This window comes from Protopterus annectens, chromosome 11.part0 (genome assembly GCF_019279795.1).
Source record: "Protopterus annectens isolate FY-2018-M chromosome 11.part0, PAN1.0, whole genome shotgun sequence".
NCBI lineage: Eukaryota > Metazoa > Chordata > Ceratodontiformes > Protopteridae > Protopterus > Protopterus annectens.
Window position 1 is genome coordinate 1,196,974,961 of NC_056745.1, and position 18,178 is coordinate 1,196,993,138.

An 18,178-nucleotide genomic window follows, 5' to 3' on the forward strand; every position below is an offset into this window, starting at 1 on the left:
AAAGTTGTGGATTTGGTTGAACTGTGAGAAAATCACAATGCATCAGATTAAACACAAGTTTCTAAATATAAAGACGTAAAAGTGAGAATAATTTTGAAACTTCATTTTAATACCCGTTCATTTAAGAAGTTCTAAATGTGAATACTTTCCATATTCAGTATTCTTTATTTTATTTGTTAATCATTAACGTTACAGATATATTTTCACAGTAATTGAAAAAGTACAAAAGTACATCAATATTAAAAAAAAAAATGAATGTATTAAACTCACTCATAAAATGTTTCCAAAGACTCTTCTTAAATATAAAAATATAAAATGTTAATGACATTTTTGGTCATGATAAAATGAAAAACAACAGACTTTATGCTTCACTCCTACTGTTACCAGGGTGTTCTTATGTTCACCATTCTCTATATAGTTCTTTTTTCTAGCACATATACTCAGGGCTTTTGCTTCCTTCTGGACAAAACCTGATTTGATTCTTTTAGTGCTCCACCTGCCTTTCATATGGAACACTCCTCATGCCCCTAGCAGGTATCATGCAGTAGATGGTGCCCAAACCTTTGAGAAACTGTCCGATACTGGGGGTGGAGGGGGTAAACCCATATATCTTAAACTACTACAATGGTGATATGTTCATGAGCATTAAGGAAATTAGTAAAGAAAGAAGAGACCCCTGAAAAGATCAGAATATTTCCTCATGGATTTCAAGGTCCCTCATAAAGCAGCAGCACCAACAAAACCAAAGGTAAGACACGATAACATGTTCATGAGAACAAGGTACATAGCAAGCTGTGGTACAATGTTAAGAAATGCCTAAAACTTCCAGAAATGACTGGCAGTGGTTGAGCAGTTTCAGGGAATAACAATTTTATTTTCAATATTTCCAAAACATAATTGACAGATTCAGAAATTTTAGTATGAACTATCTAGGTGATGTACACACATGGCAGCTCTGGACTCTGAGGAAACATACAGACTCATGACTGCAACAACAGCATTCAAGTAAGAACATATGAAGACATTGTAACTGTATATTAGGCACCTTATGTAATGTATAAATACTTCTCAAAGATTAAAAGGAAAATTATGACTAATGCATTATATAGGCATACAACTGATGCTGAAATGGAACTTGACTTGTTTACTTTGTTGCAAGATTTATATGGGATAATAGGATGGTGAGTTATTGTCTAAAATACCTGAACCCTCCCCATACAACATTACCCCCTAGCATCACTCATTGCTACCTTCGACTTTTCTCACATCTCAGAAAAAGAAACTAAAGCATAATGCTCTTGAAGCTAAACTTCTCAGAGTGCAGTAAGCTTCATCCAGTTTTCCTCATACTAGGCAGCAGGAAAAATAGCAAAGCCCTTCACTCATACCTTGAACCTGTCACTCACAATGGGTAAAGTTCCTGCTCTTTTTAAACATGCCATAGCAATCCCACTCACAAAAACGACCTCCCCTAATGACCCGAAGGACTTCCGACTAATATCAAACCTCTGTTCCATTACAGAAATGTTTAAAAAAATACTACACAACCAGTTATTTAAACACATATGTGGGTATGACCTACTCTTTGACTAGCATGGTTTTAATCACTCATTCAGCACTCTGACTGCTCTTTTTACCTCCACTGAAATGTTTTACAAGAAAATGCATGATGGGCTTATTACTGTTGGTCTGTTTGTCGATATAGTCAAAGCTTCTTGAACTGTTAATCTTAAACTCATGGTGAATAAATCTTTGTGGATAATGTTGCTTCCAAAGCATTGTGACTGACAGAACTTTTTAGATTTACCTTAGCAATTAATTCTCTGACATTACAACACTTAACACCACTCAACACAGGAGTCCCTCGGAGAGTAATATTAAGCCCCTACTCTTCTCTCCCTATGTCAATAATCTTTCGCTTGAACTCTCACAACTTAACACTGTCATGTACACTGGTCTCATCACATCAAAGTAAAAAGAGAATCTGTTCTGTGGCTCAGTCTTTGCTGATTTCAGATTTTCTTGTATTTTTTAGAACTTGACTATCCAATTTTTATAATTTTTACACTAAATCATAATTATGCAAAATGTATTGTATTTTAAAATCTCAAATACAAATGCTGAAATCAGATTACTCAGTAAAAATTAAACAAAAAAGAGTTTAGTGCTTTTAAAATCAATCCTTGAATTATTTCAGTTTAATTAAATACATACATGTATGCAAGAAAAGGCAAGTCCATTATAATTGGTACTAGTTTGAAAAAGAAGCTATTTTGATCTGAGAAAGGACACTATCCTGTTCTGAAGGGTATTAGAAAGTAAAATTGCCATTTATATATATATTATATATATAGTGTATAAAATGCATTTTGATACTTAGAATTAATAAATATTCAGTGCATGGAGCACTGAGATTATGCTACAAAAAGAGAAACAATGCAAGCTTGTTAAGCATGGCTAACTACTCTTATGGTTAAATCTCATACTTGGGATTAACAGCTTCCTCTGCCAGATGGCAAAAAAATAGCAGCAGGAGGTAGAACAGCACTAAAAGCTGATACATAATTTATTCTGCCACAGTTATAGGCAAAAACAACTTTAAAAGGAATTCACTCTTCAGGGGAATTGCTGTCTGTTTGACAAAGCTAAAGTTTTTTACCAGCTTTCAAAGGTTTTGAAAGCCAAAAGCCACAAAAACGCTATGGGTTCCTACGTTTTTTTATTTCTGGTAACTAGTAATACAATGAATAGACAAACCTTCATGCACTACAAAGAATTATGATGCCCCAGACTCCCTGATCATAACTCATATCTATTCACAAATGGATTCCAAGAATTCACCTTTTGAGCTTTACTTCTTGATAAATTTCTTGGCATCATATCTAGAATACATCACAATTATATTTTGTGACCCAGTCTTTTATATGCATATCACATTTAACATTAAAAGTTGTAGTAATCGTAGGCATTACAATTTCTTACACAAAAATGCATCACTCATCTTTACAAAAAACACTATTTCATAACCACAAAAATTGGGTTTACATCTGTTTCCTTTAGTCAAAGAATGTCTCAAAAAGGCACACTAGGTTTATTAGTATTTCAATACTTCTCTAGCATTACTCTTTTTGGTAAGTATTCAAGCCATTGGTGATTAATGATAGAAATGTGATTATAGAGATTCAGTCTAAATCAAAAAATTTTAAAGCCCTTCCACGTTTAAAAAGTCTAGTAAGGATAAAATGATGTAAAACAAAACTGACCTTTAACATAATAGAGAAAATACAATAATGATAACTTAAGCTACTTTGTAAAGGACACATCTAAAACATTAAAACAACACCTACCCTGTGCTCTAAAGATTTCCTAGTCTAATTAGGAAATACCTTAACCTAAGTGTCTCCAGTCTATGCATTAAGCACAATAAGAAATAATTAAACTGCATACAAGTTCTAAAATCAAATACTACCTCAAAATTAATGATTTAGATTTCTGTTCCTTTGAAAACAGTGTTTAAATAAAGAGTACGTTGTGAGAAATTCCTTTTGTAATCTTTTATACTGTTCCATTTCTGAAAATTGAGAAAAAAGACAAAGTGAAAAAGAAGAAAAGCTAATAAATATAATCATTATGTTCCTGTCATTTTAAATTTCATCATACCAAACTACCCAGTCATCCTTAATCTCTAAGTAAAGCAGAAAGGAAATTAGAAGAAATAAAGATTCAAAGAGCATACTAAACTCAAAATTGTTTAAAAATATTATTTAGAAGAGGATTTCTTGCTTCAAAAGTTTAAATTGATGCTGGACAGATTAGTTAATGGCTTGTATTAAATAGCTTGTTGAGTATAAATTAAAGAAACAATATCTTATTTGAAGGAAGTTTCATGTAGCTTCTTGTCTAAAAGCACAGACGATTAAGGCTATAAGCTGCTAATGAGATACTTAATCTGGTGCACAGTTCAATCCTCTCAACCTATTGGGTGACGTAGAGCAAGTCACTTAACTAGTTAGTGCTTTGGGACAACTGGAAGTTTGGGATAGGCTGATTAATAGTCTCTTGGACCTAATACGCTGTAACTACCTATGAAGTTTATTTGCATTTTACTCTTTTAATAATATAAGGTTAAATAAATAGAAATGAATGAAAGGTATTATTCTAAGTAAATAGACATATAATGATGGCATATATTATATTATATTATATTATATTATATTATATTATATTATATTATTTTAGACATGAGGTGATGTGTCTATAAATAAATGTCTATAAATATTGCATTCAAATAATTACCATAATATCTTTGAGTACCTATTAAAGAATTCATATATCTGACATGCATATTACTATTAAATGAATTTGTATTAGAAAATAACTTATAAGAATGAACAAAAAGCAACTAACTATATAAAGGGGATAAGATGGGAAATAAGGAGAGAAAAGAAAAAAATATATATTTGTAAATATGTTTCTTTTGTGAGTAGTTTTCTCTTCTCTTTCCTTCCTATTTCTCTACATTTTGGTAGACTTCAGATCTGGTGAAGGGATTTTCTTAGAAACAGCAACTAAACACACCAAAACTTTATGTAGCAAAGCTTTCGGGAATACACCCTTCATCAGTACACATTAAACAATTAATTTACAGAACTTTAAATAGAGGAATCAATTAATCACATGATGTAGCCAGCCTAGTTATTTAAAAAGATATAACTTGTTACAAAAATAAATTACACTACATGAATATTTCTAAATAACATACATTAACTTAAACTACATTACTACATATCTTAATTTAAAACCATTATCCAAATAAATATATTCTATCAGAATGTAGATATTGTTTAAAAATATTATATCAAAGTCTTTCTCTTTGCTTTTTCAATAAGACTGGTTTAAGGATAACAGCATTATTTAAGCCTGATTTCACATCTGCCTGTAACCTGATTATCCACTCATATTCTTTTAATTCCAACATATTATTCATATCTCCCTTCCTCACTCCCATTTCTACATGCGACATAACTCTAAAGCTAAATTTATGGCTTTCTCCCTTTTCTATAATATGTTTACTTAGAGCATTTGTCAGTAACTTCCTTCTTATTTCTGACTTATGCTCTATAATTCTATCCTTCAGTCTCCGTGTAGTTTTCCCTACATAAAATGAAGTGCAGTTATTACAGGTGGCTAAATAGACAATTTGCATTATATTACAATAGGTTAAGGCATTAATATTGTAAGCCATTTTACGAGTGGGGTGTACAAAACTATGTTCACCCTCATATAGATCTTCGCAACATGTGCAATTATAGCACTTAACTGTGCCTATTCTTTTTTGCTTTATCTTATTCAGTTGTTTAAAATCTTTATAACAGAGCTTCTGTTTAAGTGTCTCGGAATTTCTATAGGCATACAGGGGTCTATCTCCCACTATTGATCTAATTTCTGGCATTGCTAACAAAATGGGCCAATTTTTCTCAATTATATTACATATAACTCTTGTATTTAGATTGTAAGTAGTGAGATATCTCCCTTTCTCCTCCCCATTTTTTTGTTTACCGTCGCCCTGTAATCCCCCACTATGCATAGGTTTATACTTGTTTGATCTTTCCTTTACAACAACTTCATATTCCTTATTTATCATATGTTCTAAATAGCCACTATTATAAAAATCCTGTTTCATTTCCTTTACTTGTTCCTCAAATTTAACATCTAGAGTATTCAGTTTACTGGCTCTTATTAGTTGGGCTTTCACTATGCTTTTAAAGGCCATAAATTTAGCTTTAGAGTTATGTTGCATGTAGAAATGGGAGTGAGGAAGGGAGATATGAATAATATGTTGGAATTAAAAGAATATGAGTGGATAATCAGGTTACAGGCAGATGTGAAACCAGGCTTGAATAATGCTGTTAGCCTTAAACCAGTCTTATTGAAAAAGCAAAGAGAAAGACTTTGATATAATATTTTTAAACAATATCTACATTCTGATAGAATATATTTATTTGGATAATGGTTTTAAATTAAGATATGTAGTAATGTAGTTTAAGTTAATGTATGTTATTTAGAAATATTCATGTAGTGTAATTTATTTTTGTAACAAGTTATATCTTTTTAAATAACTAGGCTGGCTACATCATGTGATTAATTGATTCCTCTATTTAAAGTTCTGTAAATTAATTGTTTAATGTGTACTGATGAAGGGTGTATTCCCGAAAGCTTTGCTACATAAAGTTTTGGTGTGTTTATTTGCTGTTTCTTAGTATTTTGTTTTGATACAAGTATTACCAAAGTATTTTATTTAGAAGGGATTTTCTTATCAGTTTTATTAAATGCAAGCTAACTGAAATATAATTCTGAACAATTTAAATAAAAGATATATCAAGTTTGATTTATAATAACAAGAGTTTAAGTTATATATTGTTCAGTGTGAAAAAAATAAAGAAAAAATATAAACTGATGACGGAGACAACATTTTTTATAACAGTACAGAAAGTAAATAGCTATCTTTATGCATAATATGTTCTCCTTTGAGGGGGATTAATGGAACCAATATTGGCATTTTAAAACAAAAATCTAAAATAAATTAGTGCAATTACTATAGTCAGATTATGTCTGTAATAATACACATCTCCCAGAACACTGTATATGACTAGATTTGAGTGTGAGACAGATCAGTAACAAAGAACTAGTTAAATGTATCCAATGTAAATTTATTTCAAATAATCTATACTAAAAGAGTTGGCTCTTAATCTTAGTCATCAGAAGCGAAAACGTAGAACCTCTAACCCATTGATTTTAACTGATGTTCTATATAACCCTAAGATTTTGCCAGCATGTGACACAGACTCTGCTGCAAATTTCAGTAAGTGTTAAAATGGCACTTTCTGTTAACATATTCTTCACAGAGTTCAAAGCTCTCAACCCCATGTACTTTTATAACAGTTATTTATTAGCAACTGCAAAATGTTGATGGCTTGAGGCTTATGTGCTCTACCGACAGCACATAAAAATGGCATATAACTTTGGCTCCATGCCACAGAGGGATAGGGCTCTGAATGGAACTCAGGTGGTCACAAATCAGTTAACTGCTCCTGCAATGGAGGAACCAGGCTGGGAGAGAGATGAAGATGAAGAGGTATGGCCTGTTCACCTCTCCTATGGAGTGAGGAGTTTGCACTTAGAGGCACAAGGGTTAGTGTGATCTCCTTGGTGGAAATAAAAAAAGACTACTGCTTGTGCTCTGGGGAGAGGAACAAGGCTGCTTGTAGGAAATACACTGTGCAAAAATGACGAGACAACTTTCACAGATATCTATTGCATGCCCCTCTCCAATACCTAATTAGGTGTTTGCACAAATAGGGCTTTGGAGAAAAAAATAAAAAACATCTGAACCATCCTAATGGCTGCCTGCTTGATAACTCCTTCTGGTCATATCTCACTGATAATGTGATTGACCTAGGGGTGGCCTGATGACTGGGAGGTATCAGGAACAAAAATCACAAAAAATTAATATTCAAAAGCCTGATTACATCAGTGTTCCCATGTATACCTCTAAAATGTCAAGAATTTTGGAAAAATTTCCTGAGGTTCCCTCATATTTTTACAATGCCCCTATAACATTTTTGATTTTATGGGAAATTGCTGAAGAATACAATCAGTCAGTTATGCCAAACATTAACATTTTATACTTCTTACTCAGTATAAAATGCATAATCATTAAAAACATGTTTTTCTACTAGCCTTTTAAGTAAATTAGAATAATATTTAGAAATTCCCATTTTTAGAACATTGTTCCCCCACTATTTTTCATTTTAGTCTAGAATTCTTGAGCAAACAATTTGGGGTTACGCTCTAATGTGATGCAGAACCGGTGCCACCCTTTATCGCAATGTTGTAATTTCTGGAAACTTTGCAGCACTTTTGAGTTCTTCCCTGCCAGGGTGTACATAGGAACAATGGAATTTTTTGCACAAAAGCTAATGGTCTTCGGAAATGATTTGTGTTGGTGGCTAACCCAGTGATGCATAGGCATCCATCTGTGCCACTGCTGACATGAGTTCAAGAAAACACCCAAGCTGGAAGGGTTTGCCGAGGAGGATAGGATGAACTGGCTGATGGGCAGATGTCCTATGCAAGGGGAGAATTTTCAGAGAACTGATTTCCTGGGTGACATCTGGCAAAGAAGACCAGTAGTCTCAGGCCCACCTCAGAAGTGAACAAGACAGGCAACAATAGTCAGATGTCATTGCATTACCCACTGCCACAACTAGGGAATATGACCAGCCACTTCCTAAATGATGACTCCCATATCCACAGAGCAGTTGCCTATAAGATCCCTTGCTCACCAAAGATGACACTGAGAATTATGAGATCAACTTTGCAAGGAGTCAAAAGTCCCACCATCTGAAGTGTTATGCCCAGGGAGCACAGAAAGCAGCAACTTTGGGACTGAGAGTTGAGCAAGTGGGGAAGCCAGGAGTGAACTATTGGAGACTATGTAGAGTTAGCAGGGAATATAATAAAAACAAACATTCAGTATTGTAATGAACACTTCAAAAAAGCAAAACAGTTGCTAGCTAACTATCAGAAAGAAAATAAATATCAAAATGCTGTAAACACACACAAAAAAAAATTATTGCAATCAGTAATTTCATAGTCATATGAATAGGTCAAACTAATGCTTCAGCCTCCTTCCTCTTGCTTTTTTCTTATACTCTGAAGAAGTTTTTGAATAGATAGAATTGCTAACTGTGATTACAATAAATTATTTTTGTGCGATTAAGGAAAAATTATATCTATAGTCCTTCCCCTTAACTGAGAGAAACATATTGCAGCTTTTCCAGAATGGGGTAAGAATAATTTCATTTACTGAGCAGGTTGCAGTTTAAACTTATATTATTCAGGGGAGTCAGAAGCATCACATGCTGACCTCAGGGTATGAAGGGGGTCACAGAGTTAATTGTTTAGGTGCACATGAGCTGCTTAGATGTTTGAATTTGTATCAATTATCTTTTATCTTATAAGTAGATGATCTCATAAAGACAATAAAATGCCCAGCAGACATCCAGCCTCATACAACTACTATTTTTCTTGGACCAATCTAAATAAAATCTCCAAATGCTAACGTTTTGCATTAGCAGATATGATGTGTTAAGTAAACAGACGCATCCTCACAAGAAGTTTTCCAGTTTGTACATGATGCCATACAGCCTACCTCACCTTAGTCTGTACATGATGCTGTACAGCCTACCTCACCTTAGTCTGTACATGATGCCATACAGCCTACCTCACCTTAGTCTGTACATGATGCTGTACAGCCTACCTCACCTTAGTCTGTACATGATGCTGTACAGCCTACCTCACCTTAGTCTGTACATGATGCCGTACAGCCTACCTCACCTTAGTCTGTACATGATGCCATACAGCCTACCTCACCTTAGTCTGTACATGATGCTGTACAGCCTACCTCACCTTAGTCTGTACATGATGCTGTACAGCCTACCTCACCTTAGTCTGTACATGATGCCATACAGCTACCTCACCTTAGTCTGTACATGATGCCATACAGCTACCTCACCTTAGTCTGTACATGATGCTGTACAGCCTACCTCACCTTAGTCTGTACATGATGCTGTACAGCTACCTCACCTTAGTCTGTGCATGATGCCATACAGCCTACCTCACCTTAGTCTGTACATGATGCTGTACAGCCTACCTCATCTTAGTCTGTACATGCTGCTGTACAGCCTACCTCACCTTAGTCTGTACATGATGCTGTACAGCCTACCTCACCTTAGTCTGTACATGATGCCGTACAGCTACCTCACCTTAGTCTGTACATGATGCTGTACAGCCTACCTCACCTTAGTCTGTACATGATGCTGTACACCTACCTCACCTTAGTCTGTGCATGATGCCGTACAGCCTACCTCACCTTAGTCTGTACATGATGCCATACAGCCTACCTCACCTTAGTCTGTACATGATGCCGTTTAGCCTTCCTCACCTTAGTCTAGTCCAGATACAGATTTGCTCTATCCAGGACTGTTTGTAAGCTTCTCAGCCCCCCCAAGCTTTTCTGTGTTGGAGGGAAGCCTTTTAGCTTATCAGTGGGAGTGGTAAGCACTAGGAAGCCTATTTACCACAAGAGTGGTTTCTGGACCAGAAATTGTAGTTTATTGCCCGTTTGGCAGTTTTTCCATCTCTTTCAACTTTCTAGTTTAAAAGCCTGCGTTTGCGCTTGTTTCCCACCTTTCCTGTAACTACTCTAGTCCAGATACAGATTTGCTGTATCCAGGACTGTTTGTAAGTGTCTGAGCCCCCAAGCCTTTCTGTGTTGGAGGGAAGCATTCTAGCTTATCAGTGGAAGTGATAAGCACTAAGTAGCCTATCTACCACAAGATCCAGGTACAGATTCTTAGTTTTAGCATTTGAATTTGCTTATTTGTGCTCAGCACTTGTTCAGAACTTGTTGTTAGCACTAAATAAGCTACAAATTACTACAGCACTCAACCTTCCTCTTTACCTAGAGGAAAACAGTTTTTGTACTTACTTTCCTCACTTGCTTAGAAAAAAACAGATCTTATACTCACTTTCCTCACTTGTCTAGAGGAAAGTATTTTTTTATTCAGGCATGTCCAAGGGTCAGCTCCCAGTGTTCTCTCCTGTCTATCTGATGAATCTGGGCATCTTGGGGCAATGTAGCAATTGCCTCATGTACACAGACAACCCTCTCCTCCTACAACCCAACACCACAACCTGTGAGAGATGCACTTATCTAGCCAAACTGGAGGTAAAGCTCTCTCCAACTAAGACTGAACTTGACAGTCAAGAGGAGAAGGTAAACATGTGCACCACACCACACTCATCACATAGTTCCACTAAATCTACACCACCAAAATCCACACATAGAAACACAAAAACATTCACGTTGGCTCTCAATAGTAATCTGCTCAAACAACAGAGACCTCCAAAGCAGAAACGCAAGCAACCTCCACCACCCAACACAACCCAAATGACACATAGCCGACAGACTCAGTGTGCCACTCAACCACAGCCCATAAGGCAAAATAACGTACCCAACACACTAGTCATAGGTGACTCAATAGTCAGGCACACTGATGTCCCACTCACCAAGCTAAACAAGGAGAAGGCTACTGTCAGCTGCCTGTCAGGTGCTGGGATCCGCCACATAACCCTCGCACTCAGGTCACTCCACAACAAGTACAAATATGACTCTGTCATTGTCCATGTTGGTGTGAATGACCTGAGACGTACCTCCCTGGACTACATGAAAAGAGACATGGAAGAGCTTTCTGATCTTGTAGCCCAGGCAGGTATGACCCTAGCCCTGAGTAGCATCCTGCCATCACCCAGAATGATACCACAGTACAAGCACAAAATGATTGACTTCAACAATTGGCTAAGCTTCTGGTGTCATTCTAAGGGGATCCAGTATCTGCCTGCCTGGGATGACATGGTCGACAGACCACGATGCTTTGCCAGAGATGGCCTGCACCTGCCAACCCTGGGATTCCGAATACTGGCTAAGACTCTTGCTGCCCCTATAGTGCCTTTTTTAAGCAAGATTCAAATGACAAATCCACCACCATAACAGGAACAGGCAAGCAAAAACTGAGGGTAATGCTACTCAATGCTAAAAGTCTAAATCTCAAAATGCACTCCCTCGAGGCACTCCTTAAAATGGAGAACATCGATATATGTGCAGTGACTGAGACCTGGTTCAAGGCTCCAGAGAGCACCCCTGCATTACCAGGCTATAACTCATACCACACTTTTTGGCCACCTAACCTGGACCAGAACACCAAAGGCGGAGGTGTGTCCATATTCATTAAGGATATCCACACCTCCAAGCTACTTGCTCAGCATAATGCATCCGAGGTTATCCAAGTGCAACTAACTCTGGGCAAAACTGCAATCCAAATTGTAGCTTGCTACAGATCCCCCACCAGACCCCAGGATTCCCACTCCTTTTTTCTTGATATACTGGAAAATATTAGGATTCAACCAAACACCATAATAATGGGCAATTTCAACTACCCCACCATTAACTGGGAAAACTACTCCTGTACCAACTCCTTCGCTCAACGCTTTCTGGAATTCATAAATTCCAATGCCCTGGATCAACTTCTTCACATCCCCACCAGGGGCAACAATATCCTAGACCTAGTCATTACCAACATGAGTGACCGGTGTTCCACACCTGAAGTCAACTCCTCATTGGTCAGATCCGACCATAAGCTAATCACCCTAGATATCCAAATCCCGACCCCACCCCCCATTAAGGAAATCATGGTAAAAAATTTCTCCAAAGCCAACTTCATGCTTTTTAAGACAGAAGTGGTGAACTTCATGACACCCATGCAGATGGACAATACAGTTACGACTGCTGAATCCTACACAGATGCACTCTATAAGCACTTACACAAGTGCATGGATCATGCTAACCCAAACAGAACCAAGAGGCTATCCTCCAAAAAAAGGAAGCCAATCTGGTGGTCCCCTGCCATAAACAAACTCTACAACAGAAGGAAGAAACTGTTGCAAAAGAGAGTAAAATCCCATGAGTGGAGGAGTTCCCTGGTCAGCCTCAGTAAGAAGCTGAGATCCCTTATAAGATCCTCCAAAGCTAGCTATGAAAACAACATCACCACTGATTCTAGGGAAACCACAAAGCATTCAATAGCTATGTCAAGAATCTCAATGGCAACACCCAGATCTGCTCTGAGTTACCGCACAACGGCATGAAAATTACAGAACCAACTTATATTGCCAACGTCCTGGCAGATAGGTTCAGTGCTAACTTTAGCCCCTCTCACCCCCTAAAGAGCCAATATCTATACAGGAAGAATGCAGAGTCCCTGTAATCACAACTACACAGGTAAAAGCTGCACTCTCTAAAGCCAAAAACACAGCATCTATGGGACTGGACAACATCCCAGGCTGTGTTTTACACGAACTTCAGAACGAACTGGGTCCCCACCTAAGCACCATGTTCAATCATAGTCTAACATCAGGCTTTGTTCCCACTAAATGGTGCACAGCAACAGTTATCCCACTCCACAAAGTGGGAGCCACCACTGATCTCTGGAACTATCGCCCTATTAGCCTGACGAGCCTGGTCTGTAAGGCCATGGAACGTATCATCATGGAACACATAAACCAAAACATTGGTTACCTCCAAACTCTGGACCCCACCCTGTTCAGGTTTGTGAAAGGCAGATCATGCCTCCTGAACCTGACTGACTTCTTTGAGGCAGTCACCAAAGCTGTAGACGAGAGTAAGGTGATTCACACAGCCTATGTTGATCTCGCCAAGGCTTTCAACACCATCCCCCATTCTGGAATTATAGCTAAACTCACTAAACTAGGTATAAATCCCTACATCACAAGATGGGTTGCCAGATGGCTCACTGACAGAACCCACATTGTAAAATTTGCAGACTCCAAACCTGACTTCAAACCAGTGACAAGTGGAGTACCACAGGGTTAAATCCTGGGATCTCAACTGTTTGGTATCTACTTCTCTGAAGTACAGGCTAACACAGAAGGCCTTTGGCTAATGAGGTTCGCAGATGACTGCAAACTAGGAACCATAGCTGAGTCCCCAAATGATGTGGACATCCTACGGAAGGGCCTCACTGAGACATATGCCTGGTGTCAGAGCCATGGCCTCAAGCTCAATGCCAAAAAGTGCATTGTCATCCCCTTTGGTAAAAACTCTGTACCCATGAACTACCACATAGTGGGCAGTCTACTTAACACCGAATGTGTGATAAGAGACCTGGGGACCCAGGCAGACAGTAGTCTCTCCTTTGATAATCACATCACCACAGTAGTCAGGAAATCCTTCTACGTGGCACATCTCATCACAAAAGGGTTCTCATCTGGGGAAAAAAGAGGTCATTGTTCCCCTCTACTCGACACTCATTAGACCCATTATAGACTACAACACCCCTTTTTGAATGTACCTCACAAGACATCTGTAGCAGCTGGAAAGGCCACAGAAGTACCTCACAAAGAGGATTACTGGCCTCAAACAGATGCCCTACACTGACCGTCTCAAAAAACTCCAGCTTTACTCCGCAGCGTATCGCCTACTCAGAGGTGATCTCTGCCTAACATATAAAGCTATGTCAAATCCAGAGCTGTTGGACATGCTACACCTAAAGAAATCCCAATCACTCTGAGCTACATGCTCTAGGGACCTAAACCTTGTCACCACAATAAACAGGACATGCTGGAGGGATAGATTCCTGTCCCAGAGACTTCCCATACTCTGGAACAAGCTACCCATCTATGTCAAGCAAAGTTCTTCATTAGCACTCTTCAAGACAAATCTTGATAAGTGGATGGGAAATAGGAAATACATCCTGGGGATCACCTCTGTGGCTCTGTTCAACAGGGGCACAGGAAAATAACTTTCTTGGGTGGCATAAGCCAGGGAACCTTGCTGGCTAGGCTCACTTAGGCCCTTGGGCCGATAGCCTAGTACCTACCTATGAACCTATGATGCTGTACTGCCTACCTCACCTTAGTCTGTACATGATGCCGTAGAGCCTACCTCATCTTGGTCTGTACATGATGCCATACAGCCTACCTCACCTTAGTCTGTACATGATGCTGTACAGCTACCTCATCTTAGTCTGTACATGCTGCTGTACAGCCTACCTCACCTTAGTCTGTACATGATGCTGTACAGCCTACCTCACCTTAGTCTGTACATGATGCTATACAGCCTACCTCATCTTAGTCTGTACATGATGCTATACAGCCTACCTCACCTTAGTCTGTACATGATGCCATACAGCTACCTCACCTTAGTCTGTACATGATGCTGTACAGCTACCTCACCTTAGTCTGTACATGATGCTATACAGCCTACCTCACCTTAGTCTGTACATGATGCCGTACAGCCTACCTCACCTTAGTCTGTACATGATGCTGTACAGCTACCTCACCTTAGTCTGTACATGATGCTGTACAGCTACCTCACCTTAGTCTGTACATGATGCCGTACAGCTACCTCACCTTAGTCTGTACATGATGCTGTACAGCCTACCTCACCTTAGTCTGTACATGATGCCGTACAGCCTACCTCACCTTAGTCTGTACATGATGCCGTACAGCCTACCTCACCTTAGTCTGTACATGATGCCGTACAGCCTACCTCACCTTAGTCTGTACATGATGCCATACAGCCTACTTCACCTTAGCCTGTACATGATGCCATACAGCCTATCTCACCTCATTCTTAATAATACTTTCAGTGACACTGTGGACTTTGATGCCATATCTCACTTTAGTTACCACTGTTGCCTATGCTAAGCTTGCTCACCCTATGATACTTAAAAAATTTAGCATAGAGTCTAAGTTACTGACACAATTATATTGTCAGCTTCAATAAAATTCATTACAATGAAAAATTGCCGTCTGCAGAAAAGGACATCACAGTGTTGTGGAAAATTCTGAGACCGTTTCAAGTCTTTTCAGGATATAAAATTAATGAGAATAAAGCAATAGCTATAGCTATAAAATATGCACCTACACATGAATTGGTTCAGCAATACCCATACTTATAGGGACTTAATAAGGAGACGTATTCTGGAGTATGGATTTAAAAGGTTTCTTTTACAGCATCTAAGGATATGTGGGAATTGACTAAACAAAGGATAATACAAAAACTGAGAAATTGGAAACTCATGTTTATAAATATCTTAATCCACAAAGTGACGTTCAGTCCGCAAAAGAAAAAAACTGCACCAGCGATGAAGAACGTCACAATATTGCTTTCCCCCAACACAGCAACACTCTGGTGACTGCCTCCGCTCAAGGATGTAAAGATCCAAATTCCACAACCCATGGCTCGGAATAAAAATACATTTATGGTAGCACAGAAAAGTTAAGCGCTTTCACTCACAAAAAAGTGAGCTTCATCAGAACGTTTGAACAGCTGTTACAGAGTGTTTAAATATTGCCATTGGCGCCAAAATTGTAATACAATCAAAAAGATTTAAAGCTAACCTACATACATAAAAACACTTGTTCTTGTTCAATCATCTCATATCAAATGTACAAACCATTACAAGTCAAACTATCTTCACATAATAAAAATGTAAAAGCATGTCATAACTGTATATAAAATGTGTTCAACTATAAAAAAATATATATATATACATATACTGACATTAACATAAATACTGTCAATACTGTATAAACAATAACTATCATTGCCTTTTATCTAATAAGGGTTTAATGGATATGTGGTCGTTCAGACCTGGTGGTGTCATGGCATCAGTAAATAAATGCCACCAGACCTCTTTATAAGCTAATATACTTTTACTATTACCCCCCCTGGGATCTGTGACCACATTCTACAAAATGGCAAATTTGAAATGATGTTTTACACCAAACTTTTCTATATGTCTATATAAGGCATTTTTTGGGTCCTTCGTCCTAATACTATACAGGTGAGCGTAAATGCGCTTCTTAAAATTCCTCTCAGTTTTACCTGTATAGTACCCTGGACAAGCCTCACATTTAGCCAAATATATTACCAATTTCGAGTTGCAGTTGCCCTGTTTAAAACTTAAACTAGTCTTATTAATGTTGTCCAGGACCAGTCCAACATCTTCATTAATGGCAAAACACTGATTACAAGCACCACATTTTGAAGTGTGAGTAATAATAGTATCTGATCCTGTATCCCTCAAACCCCTTTCTAACAGGGATTTTAAATTACTCCCCATCTTGGGGACAAATATAGGTCTGGGACCCAATATGTCTATCTTTTCCTGGTCCGTCAGCAAAACATTCCAATTTCTAATTAATATATCTTTTATTTGATTGCTGTGTGGGCCATATTCCAGGACACAGGCCCTATTATAAACTTTAGTAACTTTTCCACTGTCTTTTAAAACTCTATTCCTATATTCATCTGTACTCTTAGCTCCTACAAATGGGGTGTACTTCTTTCCCCATTCATTTATTACATATTCTTTGACCTCTCTCATCATTTTCCCATCATATCCTCTGTCCTTAAATAGTTCAATAATGTATCCTATTTCATCCATCATTTCTACATAATCAGACGTCATCCTCATTGCCCTAATGCACTGTCCCTTAAAAATGTTGTACATTAGTTTTCTAGGATGGTTACTACTATATTCAAAATATGAGTTTGAAAAGGTATTTTTTCTGTATATTCTGGACTTAAAACCCATCACATAGTTCGATATGAATGTATCCAAATATGCCACTCCTACACCACTGCTAGTGGATGTAAATTTTAGATATTCACTACTACTGTTGATAAATACCATAAAGATGTTAAAAGATTCTTAGTTGCCTTCCCATAGAATGTAAATATCATCTAAAAATCGAGAGTAGTATTTGATATTTCTATAATATTTACTCTTAAACACCACAGTTTCTTCCCAATCAAGCATTACCAAGTTAGCAAAGGTGGGGGCACAAGCCGCCCCCATAGCTACTCCCTTGGTTTGTTTAAATAGTTTGCCCTCATAGTATATGTAATTGTGGTCCAGAGCTATGGACATGAGTTCTAGAACCAAACACACTCATTCAAGATGACTGTGTTTCCTAATAGTATTTGTGAAGGCTTCCATTCCTTCATCTTTGGGAATACATGAAAATAAATCTATCACATCGATAGATACAAACAAATAACCTTGTTTCCAGATATCAACTGGGTAGTTCATTAAAAATTCCCATGAATCCTTGACCATATGGGTGATTTTCCCATATAAATGTTTAAGCATAGTATCTACTACCACACCTAAAGGGAAGGTCTTGGATTTACTACCTGAGATTATAGGCCTAAAAGGTGGATTATTTATGTCTTTATGTATTTTTGCTATTCCCACTAGAGTGGCCAACATAGGATGTTCAACTCTCAAAAAATTGTACATATCTTCAGATATGCATTTGTCCAAAATAAAATTCTTCAATATGTAAATCTATCCATCTGTATGCAATATTAATTTCATTTAAGGATACTATTTCATAGTTCCCTGTTCCATGCAAAATGTCATGCATCTTGGAACTATATACTAAACTATCGTATATCACAATCCCCCCTCCTTTGTCGGGTTTCATTACCTGTATACTATTGTTAGTTCTTAACCTTTTTAAAACA